Here is a 12,383-nt window from a genome sequence, read left to right as displayed (position 1 = left end):
AATCTTTCATCTTAAATCTCTGATTTAATAACTTCTTCACCTGCTCAATGTGGCTTTTACAATTCCCTGTGATGATGATATCATCTACATATATCAACAGAAGAGTAGTAACTCCTTGTTCATTGTGAATGAATAATGAGTAATCCAGAAGAGACCTAGTAAAGCCATGCCGTTGTATTTCTAGAGAAAAACTGTCGAACCAGGAACGAGAAGCTTGTTTCAAACCATAGAGTGCTCTCTTTAATTTGCATACATATTTTTTGGCGTCTCGTTCTGCATACCCAGTGGGTTGTTCCATGTAGACCTCTTCTTTTAAATCCCCGTGCAGAAAAGCATTTTTTACATCCAGCTGACTCAATGTCCATCCATGTTTAATGGCTAGACTCAACACAATACGAATAGTCCCCATCTTAACAACAGGACTAAAAGTTTCATCAAAGTCTTGGCCTTCCTCTTGTGTGAATCCCTTAGCTACAAGTCGAGCCTTGTACCTTTCGATGCTCCCATTTGGTTTATATTTTATCTTGTACACCCATTTTGACCCAACGACATTTTTGTTCAGTGGTCTAGGCACAATCTCCCATGTACCACATTCATGTAAGGCCTCCATTTCTTCATTCATTGCTTCTACCCATCTTCTAGAGCTCGCAGCTTGATAGAACATAAGAGGCTCATCCTCTTTACTTATGGATGTCAAGAATAACTGAAAATCCATTGAAATTTTTTTTATAACTTACCCATCTGTCAAGCGGATGTCGAATCCGTGAAGATCTTCTGATATTTCCAGATGGATCCGTGTTCGTACAAGGAATGAATGAGGGCTCTTTCTCTCGCCGAGTGTACACAATTCCCTTATACCTTGTTGGCTCCAAGTCATATGTGACAGTTTCCTTCGTTTGAGTCTCATTGGCTGAATCCTCATGTGGCTCATTTTGACTGCAATTTTCTGGACAGTCTACTGTACCGTTGGAGAAGAGTTCTGAATTTAACCATGGGTAGTATACCTCAATGCTGGAGCTTGAGTTATCAGTATCTACCATAGTTGAATTAGTATCCTGATCGGCAAAGTTCATTTCATCGAAAATAACATTCCTTGATATTTTGACACGCTTACTCAGGGGATCATAGCACCTGTACCCTTTGTAATCTTCTGCATATCCTATAAACCTGCATTTCAAAGCCTTATCTTGGAACTTGTGCCTGAGAGAGCTATCAATGTGCACATAACAAACAGACCCAAACACACGTAATTCATGATAATTAGGTTGTATGCCAAAAAGCGAGAAGTATGGTAACTTATTCTCTAAGATATTCATGGGCAAGCGATTTGTCACATGAACTGTGGAGTGGAAAGCCTCAGTCCATAATGATAATGGGAGATTGCTCCCGTGCATCATGCTGATCGCAGTCTCAACAATATGTCGATGCTTCCTCTCAGCAATCCCATTTTGTTGAGGTGTATGAGGGCAAGACACTCTTCTCTTTATCCCATTATGTTGAAGAAAATTAACAAAATCACTCGAGGAGAATTCACCGCCTCCATCACACTGGAAATTAAGAATGTTGATAGAGAAATGATTTTGAACAAAAGAGTGAAATTTCTGGAACAATCCAAAAACTTCTGATTTGTGCTTCATAAAGAATATCCAAGTGTAACGTGAGTAACTATCAATGAAAATAAGATAGTATTTACTGTCAGAAAAAGAAGTAATTGGAGCAGGCCCCCAGACATCTGAACAAATGACCTCAAATGACCTTGAAGCTCTTTTATTAATGGAAGCAAAAGGTAAAACATGACTCTTACATAGATGACAACTGGAACATTTTGTATCAACGACTTCTGAACTCAGACTGGACTTAGGAATAAGATTATTCATGACAAGTTTTTCAATGAAATGGCGACCACAATGGCCAAGACGACTATGCCAAAGTCTTGGCTTATTACTTTCACAAACATTAAATATAAAATCAGAATCAAAGACTTGACGTTGGTGAGGCTTCAAGGATGAATAGTTGGAATGAATGAAGGAAGGATCTTCTTGGAAGATGTACATGTTGCCCCATCGTTGTCCTTCAGCGAATATCCTCCTCGTGCGAAGATCCTTGACATAAACAGAAGAGGGAGTAAATTCGACTGAAGCATTAGCATCATCAACAAGTTTTGAGACAGAAACAATGTTCTTTTGAATATTAGGAGCATGGATGACACTTGAAAGTTTAAGAGAGGATTTTTACATGTGTATAATGGCATTTCCAGTGTGTGAGATGGCATGATGGGATCCATCTCCTGTGACTATGCTATTCTTTCCAACATAAGGTGTAAGAGTCAAGAGCTTACCTACATCACCTGTAACATGAGTAGCTGCTCCGGAGTCGACATACCAAATTCCTTTGTCATTTTGCTTCATATTTAATCCTGCCAAAGCTGCCAACAGTAACTCTTTTACTTCTCCATCCTTTTTTGCCTCTGCTTGTGGAGCTTTCCCTTTGTTTTGGGGATTAAACCAACAATTCGCTTTAATGTGCCCTTTCTTGTTGCATAGGAAACAGGTGGGAATGGGTCGTTGTCCCTGGACATTGGGTGTTGAAAGAATGCCACGACCTCCATAGTTATTTCTCCCTTGGCCTCCTTTTCCTCGAAAGGAACTTCCTCTACCTCGACCATAACTCATTCCCATAGCCAGCACATCTTGTGTCCCGGAATTCCCATGGGAGGTTTCAGAGGAACCTTTCAGATTCATCTCATATTGCAATAATTTTGCACGAAGATCTTCAAACTTTGGAAGTTCTGGTAGACATAGTAAGGTTGTCGTCATAACATGATAGTCTGGCCCCAATCCACTCAAGGTTTGTTGTACTTTATCTTTTTCACTGACAAGACACCCAACAACCGCCAACTGATCTGTGATGCCTTTCATTTTATTCAGGTATTCCATAATAGACATGGAATCTTTCTTCAGCATTTGAAATTCTCGCTTAAGAAACATGATTCTTGCCTCAGAAATTTGTGAATATGTTTGAACTAACATATCCCACAGTTCCTTTGCCGAACAATCATCAGGAAGAGCAATAAGGACCTCCTGTGAAAGAGTTGAAGTGATGTATGCCACTAGCGATTGATCTCTCTTCATCCAAGCAACATATTCTGGATTCTTGTGAAGAACAACAGATTGTTCTCCTTTATCGTCCGCCTTTTCTTGCGAAAGAAATTCTGGAGGCGATGGGACTGATCCATCCAAGTGACCAGAGAGGTCCTGACTCTTTATAAACAGAATAATCTGTCTTTTCCAGGTTAAGAAATTGCAGTTATTCAATTTTTCAGAAACTAGTTGACCAAGAAAACTTGAGGACAGACATGATTGCCCGTGAGTGAATTCCATTTGATGAATATGATTGAACTGACACTTAGGTAAAACAAAGAACTCGGCTAACTTCTTCAGATTAGGAAAGACAGATGGCTGCTAGCAGACAGTTCTCTTTAGATTCAACAAAAGATGCAAAGTAGAAGAAAGAAAATTACAGATTGACAGGGATTAGCAGGTAGCAGGAAAACACATATTGAATACAGGGAAAATCAGTAAGAAAAACAGCAGGAGGAAATCACAGATCAAGAGAGGTAGATTGGCAATGATTAGTAGAAATTAACTGTAGGAAAAACAACAAGAGAATAGCAGAAATTAACCACGGATAGAGATATGATCGAATTTTCACAAAGGAAAGGGGGAACCTGATTTTATTAGACACAGATTTTGTTGAAAGAAACACACAGATGAAGGTTCCAGAATCACGCTGGGTATTCACGCTGATTGGTGACAAAAGCTGGTATTCACGCTGGGTATTCACACCCAGATTTACGCAGATAGCTATGCAGATCCACGCTGAAATCACGCTGATTCACGACCAGACATTCTCCACTGGGTATTCACGCTGGGTATTCACACCCAGATTCACGCAGATAGCTGATGCAGATCCACGCTGATGCAGATCCACGCTGATGCAGAGGAGAGACAGATAGCTGATGCAACTTCCAGAATCACGCTGAATCACGACCAGACGTTCTCCACTGGGTATTCACACCCAGATTCACGCAGATGCACGCTGTGCTTTCTTCACGCAGATTCACGCAGATCCACGCCTTGCTTTCTTCACGCAGATTCACGCCCTACTCTGATACCATGAAAGAATGAAACCCTAATCTACAGTGAGAGAAGAGAAGAGAGGGAGAGAGAAATTCCAGATGAAAGGAGGGTTCAGTTCATCGTGACTGCCCTCTCATTCTATTTAACATAAAGTGTAAACATTAGGGTACGAAAATACCCTTTTACAAAATGATAATTTACAATACCAGAACTGGATCTGGACTCGATCCATTATACAAATGGATCGGGTCAGACATACAATGAAGATAATAATGTCTTCTTTTCAGTACACACAATACATCATCATCAAGCCTTATCCCAACTATATGGGGTTGGTGTCAAATGTAATAAATGTAAACATATATATGTATACATATTCATTTCTGTATATTTATAGTTGAAGGATATTTTGGTCTTTTCACATGTAAACACACAATAAATGCATTTTTATTTTTATTTTATTTATTTTTATAAATATTCCCAGCCTCAAGGGCTGTTTGGGAATACTCCATATTGTCGTTGGACCCTACCCAACGGCTATATTTCTAGCCGTTGGATAGGTCTCAATTGCTCTATAGAGCCCTCTCTATGTGTATATATAGGGGGTGATGCCCCTTATCCATGTATTCTTTTCTCAAGGGAATTTCCCTAATACAAGATCCTTTTTTATGTGAGTTCCAGCCCATAAATGGCTTATCCTTGTGTATCTTTGTATTGACCCATAAGAGGTCACATTCTCAAAGTGTTTTCTTGCCCATAAGTGGCTCTCTAAACCATATACATCGGTTCGTGACATGGTATCAAAGCCTATCGACTCCTTTGTGATATTCATCCCATTCTCAAGCATATTTTGAGGTGGTGTGAAGATTGGGCCTTGCCTCGGGAAACATGCCTACCAACCTTCTTGAAGATTGATATTTTTATGAATGCATAGAGACATTGGTGCTTAAAAGAAAGTTGAAAGTTTGCTCAACTATTTATTCCTCTTCCTCTTTTCTTTCCTCTTGTTTTGTACTCTTTGGTTCTATGGCTGAAAAATAAGTGGTGAGTGTAGTTCCAATCAAATTTGATGAAAAGAACTTTAACTTATGGGCCAACACTATTAAAAGAATCATTGTTGGTAAAAGATTATGGGAGTATGTTGATGATTCCACAATAGAACCACAACTCATTCTCACAAAATCTATTAAAGAAAACGATGAAACCATTAAAGAAGTTCTCAAAGAAAAAGAAAAGGAAAAATCTCTTATAGATTATAAGAAAGCCTTGAAGGAATGGGAAATTGCCCCTGCCAAGGTACTTTTCTCATTTATGCGAAGTATAAACGAAGATACATGTGAAACTATTTTGGAGTTTGAACGAGTCAATGAAGCATGACTCTTCATCAAACAAATATATACTCAATGCAATATTGCATTTAGATGTGAGCTTCATGACAAGATTCACAATTGTAAACAAGGAGACAAGAGTATTAGAGAGTACTTCGGTTCTTTAAAAAAGTTGTGCGATTAAATGGCTAAGTTAGAGCTCATTCGGGAAACTCTGAATGATGCTCTACTTAGAAAGAAGCAAATAAACAATGAGCAATTTTTTCAATTTATGAGAGGGTTGCGACCCGAGTTTGAGCAAATGAGAAGCAATATCATTCATAGAAGACAATATGAACTTTCTCTTATTCAAGAGGTTTTAGCTCAAATTTGCATGAAAGAGACTAGGTTAAGGTCTCAAAATGAAATAAGAGAAGCTAAGGAAAATGTGTTGGTCGTTTCAAAATTGGGAGCCAACACTCACAAATACTAACCCCCACACTTTTACAAGAACAATAACTATGGGAAGAATCGTGTGTATGAGGGTAAAGGAGATGGAAGGAAAAGAAGAGGTATTTTTTGTCATAATTGTGGGAAATCGGGTTATATCAAACCTTTTTGTTCGGAATTTAAGAACAAAGAAAAAAGAAAGGTTGCCACAATTGGTACTTCACAAGTTAACCAAGACTCTTCAAACAAGACAATTTCAAATATATCTCTCTCAACTTGTGGAAGCATTGCAACCTTTTCTAAAAGGACAATCCTTGACTGGTGCCACCATCTCCTCCTCTTCTACTTTAGGTATGACTTCTTGGCTTTTAGCCTCTGGTGCATCATTTCATATGACATGATAAATCTATACTTTTCAATTGTAGTTCTACTAATAAGGAAAATGTTTGCACTGTCGATGAAACCTCTCTTGATATTAATGAAATTGGAAATTTTTGAAAAATATCCTAGTTTTAGCATTCTTCAAATAAGATTTGTTCCAAAACTAAATTTAAACTTACTTTCTATTTCTCAAATCACTGATTATGGATGCATAGTTCCCTTTACTTCCAACCAATGCTTAATACATGATCTCTAGTTCAGGAGGCAGATTGGAGAAAGGCATAAAGAAGGAGACTTGTACTATATGGATCAATTGAAAATTCTTGTCAAGACTTTTAGTCTTAATGTTAAAAAATTTGATAAAGTTTTGTGGCATAAAAAACTAAGACACCCTAGTATGTATAAATTATCCAATATTCTTTATCTGAGGGACTTAACAAATCTCTTGTACAGATTGTATTCTTAAAAAAAAATCAATTCCATATCAAGAAAGGTCTTTCTCTGCTACTAAACCTCTTGAGTTAATTCATTCTGATGTTTGGGGTCCTGCCCCTATTGCTTCTAATAAAGATAAACTTATTGTATTATTTTTGTTGATGATTACTCTCGTTATACTTGGATATATTTTATCAAACATAAATATAAAGTATTTGAGAATTTTAAAAACTTTCATAAGTTAGTGACAAATCTCTTAAAGTTCTTTTCATTTTGACTCAGGGATGAATATATGTCTAATGACTTTCAACAATATCTAAGAGAAAATAGAATACTTCCTCAAAGGTCACGTGCTAATACACCACAACAAAATGGTTTGGTAGAAAGAAAACATTGACACATAATAGAAACCACTAGAACTTTTCTCATATCTAAGTGTTCCCAAATATTTTTGGGTTGAAGTAGCTCTCGCCTCCGTATATCTTATAAGTAGACTACCTTTAAAAATTTAAAATCTTTGACAGCATGAAAAAATTTATAATGTCTCTTGGTTATCCTAGATCTTTGGGTGTAGATGCTTTATTCTCACCCATAAGAATGATAAATTATCTTTTAAAACTATTCCATGTATATTCTTAGGATATGGAGAAAGCTAAAGAGGATATAGGTGTTATAATACTAAAAATAACAAGCTTTATGTTTGTAGGAATGTCACATTTCTAGAACAAGAAAATGGCTTTGACACTGTCTCATCCAAAGATGAAAGTGAATACTAGTTTTTATAAATATCCCCATTAAATGAAGACATGAATGAAATAACTTGCAACGAATCTCTAGCTACTGAGTCCCACGATGATCCAAATTTCATTCAATATCAAAGAAGACAAAATAGTTAACAAGTGCTTTTGAAAAATATTCAACTATAGAAGAACAAGAAACCACAAGAATTAGGCACTTAGAGAGACGACAGAGAGTCCTAGATAGATTTGTGCTATATGATCCTTTTGAACCTCACTATAGAGCTTGTTTAACAAAAATTTATTCATACTATGAACCTTCCACATATAATCAAGCAAATGACTATCTTGAGTGACAAAATGCTATGAGTGAAAAAATTAGAGCCTTAAAAAAATCTCAAACCTGAGAATTGTCTGATATACCAACCAACAAGAAATCAATAGGATATAGGTGGATTTTTTAAAGTCAAAACTAAACGTGATGGATATCTGGAGAGGCATACAGCTAGGTTAGCTGTTAAAGGATATGCTCAAGAATATGATATTAACTACGATGAAACATTTGCTCTTGTATCCCATATGACTATTGTTACAATTTCCATGGCCATAATCTTTGTTAGGAAGTGACTAATTTATCAAATGGATGTTAAAAATGCATTTTTAAGTGATAATTTAAAATAAGTATATATGGATCCACCTCTGGATATAATGTTCCTACGTCTTAGAAAGGCTAAGTATGGTCTTGAACAAGCTCCAAAAACTTGGTATGATCGCTTTAGTTTTGTTATGCTTAAGCTTGAATATACTTTTTGTTATACTGACACTGTTTTGTTTGTTAAGAATTTCGATGCATCCAAGGTTGCCAAAATAGGAAGCGAAAGCAGGAAACGATACGGGAAGTGGAAGCGAGAAGCGAGAAACGAAGAATTTTAAAATTTATAGAGCGGGAAGCGAAATATCAATTTAAAAGAAAAATATTAAAAAAATGAAGCAATATGGTAATTGAATAGGAATCGAACAAGAAACAAATAAAAACTAAAATAAAATTGATCATTCTTATATTTCATGATTTTTCATTAAAAGAGTTAAATTTTTGTTAAAATCTAGCAATGATGGTTACTAATTTAAAGAAAGTACATGGAAAGTAAGTGAAAGCATGAGAGAAAATACATGAAAAACATATAGGAAGAATAGACCATGTGTGTACGAAGCATAAAAGAAGCGTGGGGGAATCGAGATTCCCATGAAGTTTCGGAAGTGCGGAGTATCGCGCTTCCGAAGCGAGTTTTCGGGAAGCGAGCTTCCCACCTACCTAAGAAGCTTCCGGTAACTTTGTGATTGACCTTGATTTTCTCAGATTTTTCTTAGGGATTGAGATTGCATATTCTCCTCGAGGATATCTGTTGCCTCAATCCAAATTTGCAACTGAAATTATTGATAGGTCTGGAATTACTCATGATAAAAAAGTAGATACTTCTGAAGTGATAAATGCAAAGATGAAAATTGATGATGGAGAACCTTTGGAAGATCCTACATCATATCGGCAGATGATTGGGGCATTAACGTACTTGACTATTACCAGACCAGACATAGCGCATGCAATTCACACAACCATTCAATTTCAGCACTCTCATACTTCGTGCACATGAGTATTGTGATGCATATCATTAGATATTAGAAAAGTTCTTCTAAATGATTATTTTTATCTTTGTCTTCTCTTAATTTAATTGCTTATTCTGACTCTGATTGGAGCGGAGACCCAAATGATCGATGCTCAACTACTGGTTTCTGTGTTTTTATTGGAGATTTCATGATATTATGGAAATGCAAGAAGCAAAAAAAATATTTTTATCCTCTACAAAAGCCGAATATTGAGCTAAGACAACTACCACGACTGAAATTGTATGGTTGAGGAGTCTTCTCAAGGATATGGGAGTAATTGTGACAAAGCCATCAAGACTATGTTGTGATAACAAAAATGCCATTTACATTGTTGAAAATCACACTTTTCATAAGTGTACTATGTTAAATTATGTATATATACATATACTTATATATATATACATACGTATATATATAAGTATATATATACATATATGTATATATACATAATTTATTTAATTTTCTTTTTCTGTACAACCAAAAACCCGATAGGGGTGTTTTGGTAAATTACCATGTACCTTTTCCCTTTTGTACTTTTTCTTTTTTCTTTCTTTTCCCCTTTTTGTTTTCCTTTTTTTTATTTCTTATTTTTCATTTTGGAGGACCATAAGGGGCCCCACCCATCTAGTCGTTGGGGCCCCAACGATCATATTTATGACCGTTGGGGCTCCCAACGACTAGAAGGGAGCCCCCTTTATGGTCCCTCTTTTAGCTCTCCTCCTCTATAAATAGAGGCTCACACTTGTAATGGTATTGGGTTTTCACCCTCTTCTTTCTTTCTTCAATAATATCCAACTTATGACTTTAAGTCATTTTCTCCTTTTGTGGGTTTTTTGTATACACTTTTAGTGTTTGTGTTCTTGGCTCTTGTGATCACTCTTAAAGAGTGTTTTTGCGTTATTGGTGCTTCCGCCCCTCTTCATTACATGGTATCAGAGCGAGGTTGGTGATCGAGCTTATCTTTGTTATCTTGGGATGTGTGCCTCTCAAGCTTTTGAAGAAAGGAAGACTATTCGGTACCTATGGAACGCGATTCTAAAGTAGAGCTTTCTTTTAAGCTCAATGGGTCCAATTATCTTATGTGGGCCTCCGCTATGGAAAATCATCTAAGAGGTAAGAAACTTTGGGGTTTTGTTATGAGAACTACTCCCGAACCCTCTCTTGTTCTCACTAAAATCCAAAATAAGGTTGAAAAAGCTTTAGATGGCGATGAGCGCATCAAAGCTATCAATGACCATCAATCCAAAGTTGAGGATTGGGAAAGTAACCATGCCAAAACTTTGGCATGGTTTATGAACAATGTAGACCTCAAAAATTGTGCTAATATTGCTAAATTTAGAAGGGCCAATGAAGCATGGTTCTTCCTTAAGGGTATGTATACCCAAAAGGATCTTGCTAGACAATTTTTTTGTCAAGAAAAACTCCGTTCCACTAAACAAATGGATATGAGTGTCCGGGACTACTTTAGCTCTTTAACCCCTCTTTGGGATGAACTTGTTCTTCTTGAGCCTAAATGGGTGGCTCCGGAAGATATTGAGTTGAGAAGGGAACAAATTGAAAAGGAGCATTTTTTTCAATTTCTCCATGGTCTTCGACCGGAATTTGAACAAGTTAGGGCATCCCTTTTCCATAGAAGTAAAGCATTATCCATTGAAGACGCCCTTGCCGAAATATGCCAAGAAGAAACTCGACTTGGCCTAAGCATTAACAGTGATGAAGTTTTGGCCGTTACTAGGCCCGGATCAAATGTAAAAACATATAGACCTCCCCACTTTAACAAAAATAATGGGTCTAGAAAGGGAGTGATTTGTCACTATTGTAATGAACCGGGACACATTAGACCGGTTTGTCCAAAGCTTAAGGGAAAAGTGGCCGCAGTTGGAGAAAATTCTCCAAAGAAGGAAGAAGAAAGTGCCAAAGAGGGAGATATCAAAGAAACTCTTAATCATATCTCCGAAGTTCTCCAACATCTTCTCAAGACTTCTTCTTTAACATCTAGAGTCGCCATCGCCTATTCTTCATCACCTCCAGGTATGTGGATACTAGACTCCGGTGCTTCTTTTCATATGACATCTCATAAAAACTCTCTTTCTAATGTTTTTTCTGAACCCATATCTTCTTATGTTTCAACGGCCGATGGGACATCTTTAAAAATTGAAAGTATTAGAACACTTGATTTTAAAACTTCTCAAAAGTTTTTCGTTCCTAAAGTAAGAATCGTTCCAAAGATTAATCTAAATCTTTTTTCTGTTTCCCAAATCACCGATCATGGATGCCAAGTCTCTTTCTCACCTAAAGATTGCACCGTGCAGGATCTCCAGTCAGGGAAGCTGATTGGGCAAGGCCATAGAAGGGGTGATCTTTATTTTATGGACTTTTTGACTCTAACTCCAAAGTCATTTTGCAATCTTATAAAGGACAAAAGTATTGGAATTTGGTATGAGAGACTTGGTCATCCAAATTTTGTAAAGATGTCTCTTTTTCCTTTTTTGGACAATACTTGTAAAGACAAACATATGACTTGTAAAGATTGCATTTTTGGGAAATCTAAAACTATTCTATTCCCTCAAATAAATTATTTCACCACTCGACCTTTTGAACTTATTCATACCGATGTATGGGGACCTTCCCCTATTTTATCCAAAGGAGGATTTTCGTACTATGTAGTCTTTATTGATGACTTCACTCGATTTACTTGGATTTACTTTTTAAGTCGCAAATCCGAAGTTTTCACCTTCTTTAAAGATTTCCATGCAATGGTCAAAAATCAATTTTTAGGAAATCTATCAATTCTTAGGTCCGATTCGGGAGGCGAATACATGTCCAATGAATTTCAAAGCTATTTAAAAGAAAATGGAATTTGCCATCAACGTTCTTGTCCCAACACTCCACAACACAATGGTCTTGCGGAAAGAAAACATAGACACATAATAGAAACCACAAGAACTTTATTAATTTCAAAAAATATTCCAAAATCCTTTTGGGTTGAAGCGGTTCTAACCTCAACATACCTTATCAACAGAACCCCTTCATCTTCTTTGAAAAATCTTTCTCCATTTGAAAAACTTTACAATATGTCTCCCGATTATAATAGACTAAGAATTTTTGGATGTAAATGCTTTGTTCTAACTCACAAAAATGATAAAATTTCTCCTAGGGCTATTGAATGTATTTTCTTAGGATATGACGAAAAACAAAAAGGTTATCGATGTTTTGACATACTCAAAAACAAACTTTATATCTCAAAAGATGTCACATTCCTAGAAGAAGAA

At 36.5% G+C, this 12,383-nt stretch overlaps 2 protein-coding genes across 2 annotated transcripts in view; one reads left to right on the top strand and one right to left on the bottom strand.

Moving 5' to 3' along the window:
• Window positions 1-12,383, bottom strand: part of LOC149832810 (rac-like GTP-binding protein 6) — a 256,990-nt gene that overhangs the window by 213,448 nt on the left and 31,159 nt on the right. The window lies entirely within an intron of this gene.
• The window catches only part of ATRAD17 (RADIATION SENSITIVE 17), a 64,470-nt gene that overhangs the window by 29,073 nt on the left and 23,014 nt on the right, over window positions 1-12,383 (top strand). The gene's annotated exons all lie outside the window — the stretch shown is intronic.

The sequence above is a fragment of the Nuphar pumila genome, chromosome 7 (genome assembly GCF_984573655.1).
Source record: "Nuphar pumila chromosome 7, dmNupPumi1.hap1.1, whole genome shotgun sequence".
NCBI classification, from domain to species: Eukaryota; Viridiplantae; Streptophyta; class Magnoliopsida; order Nymphaeales; family Nymphaeaceae; genus Nuphar; species Nuphar pumila.
Note: the sequence above shows the minus strand (reverse complement) of the source record. Positions and strands in the feature narration are given on the sequence as shown.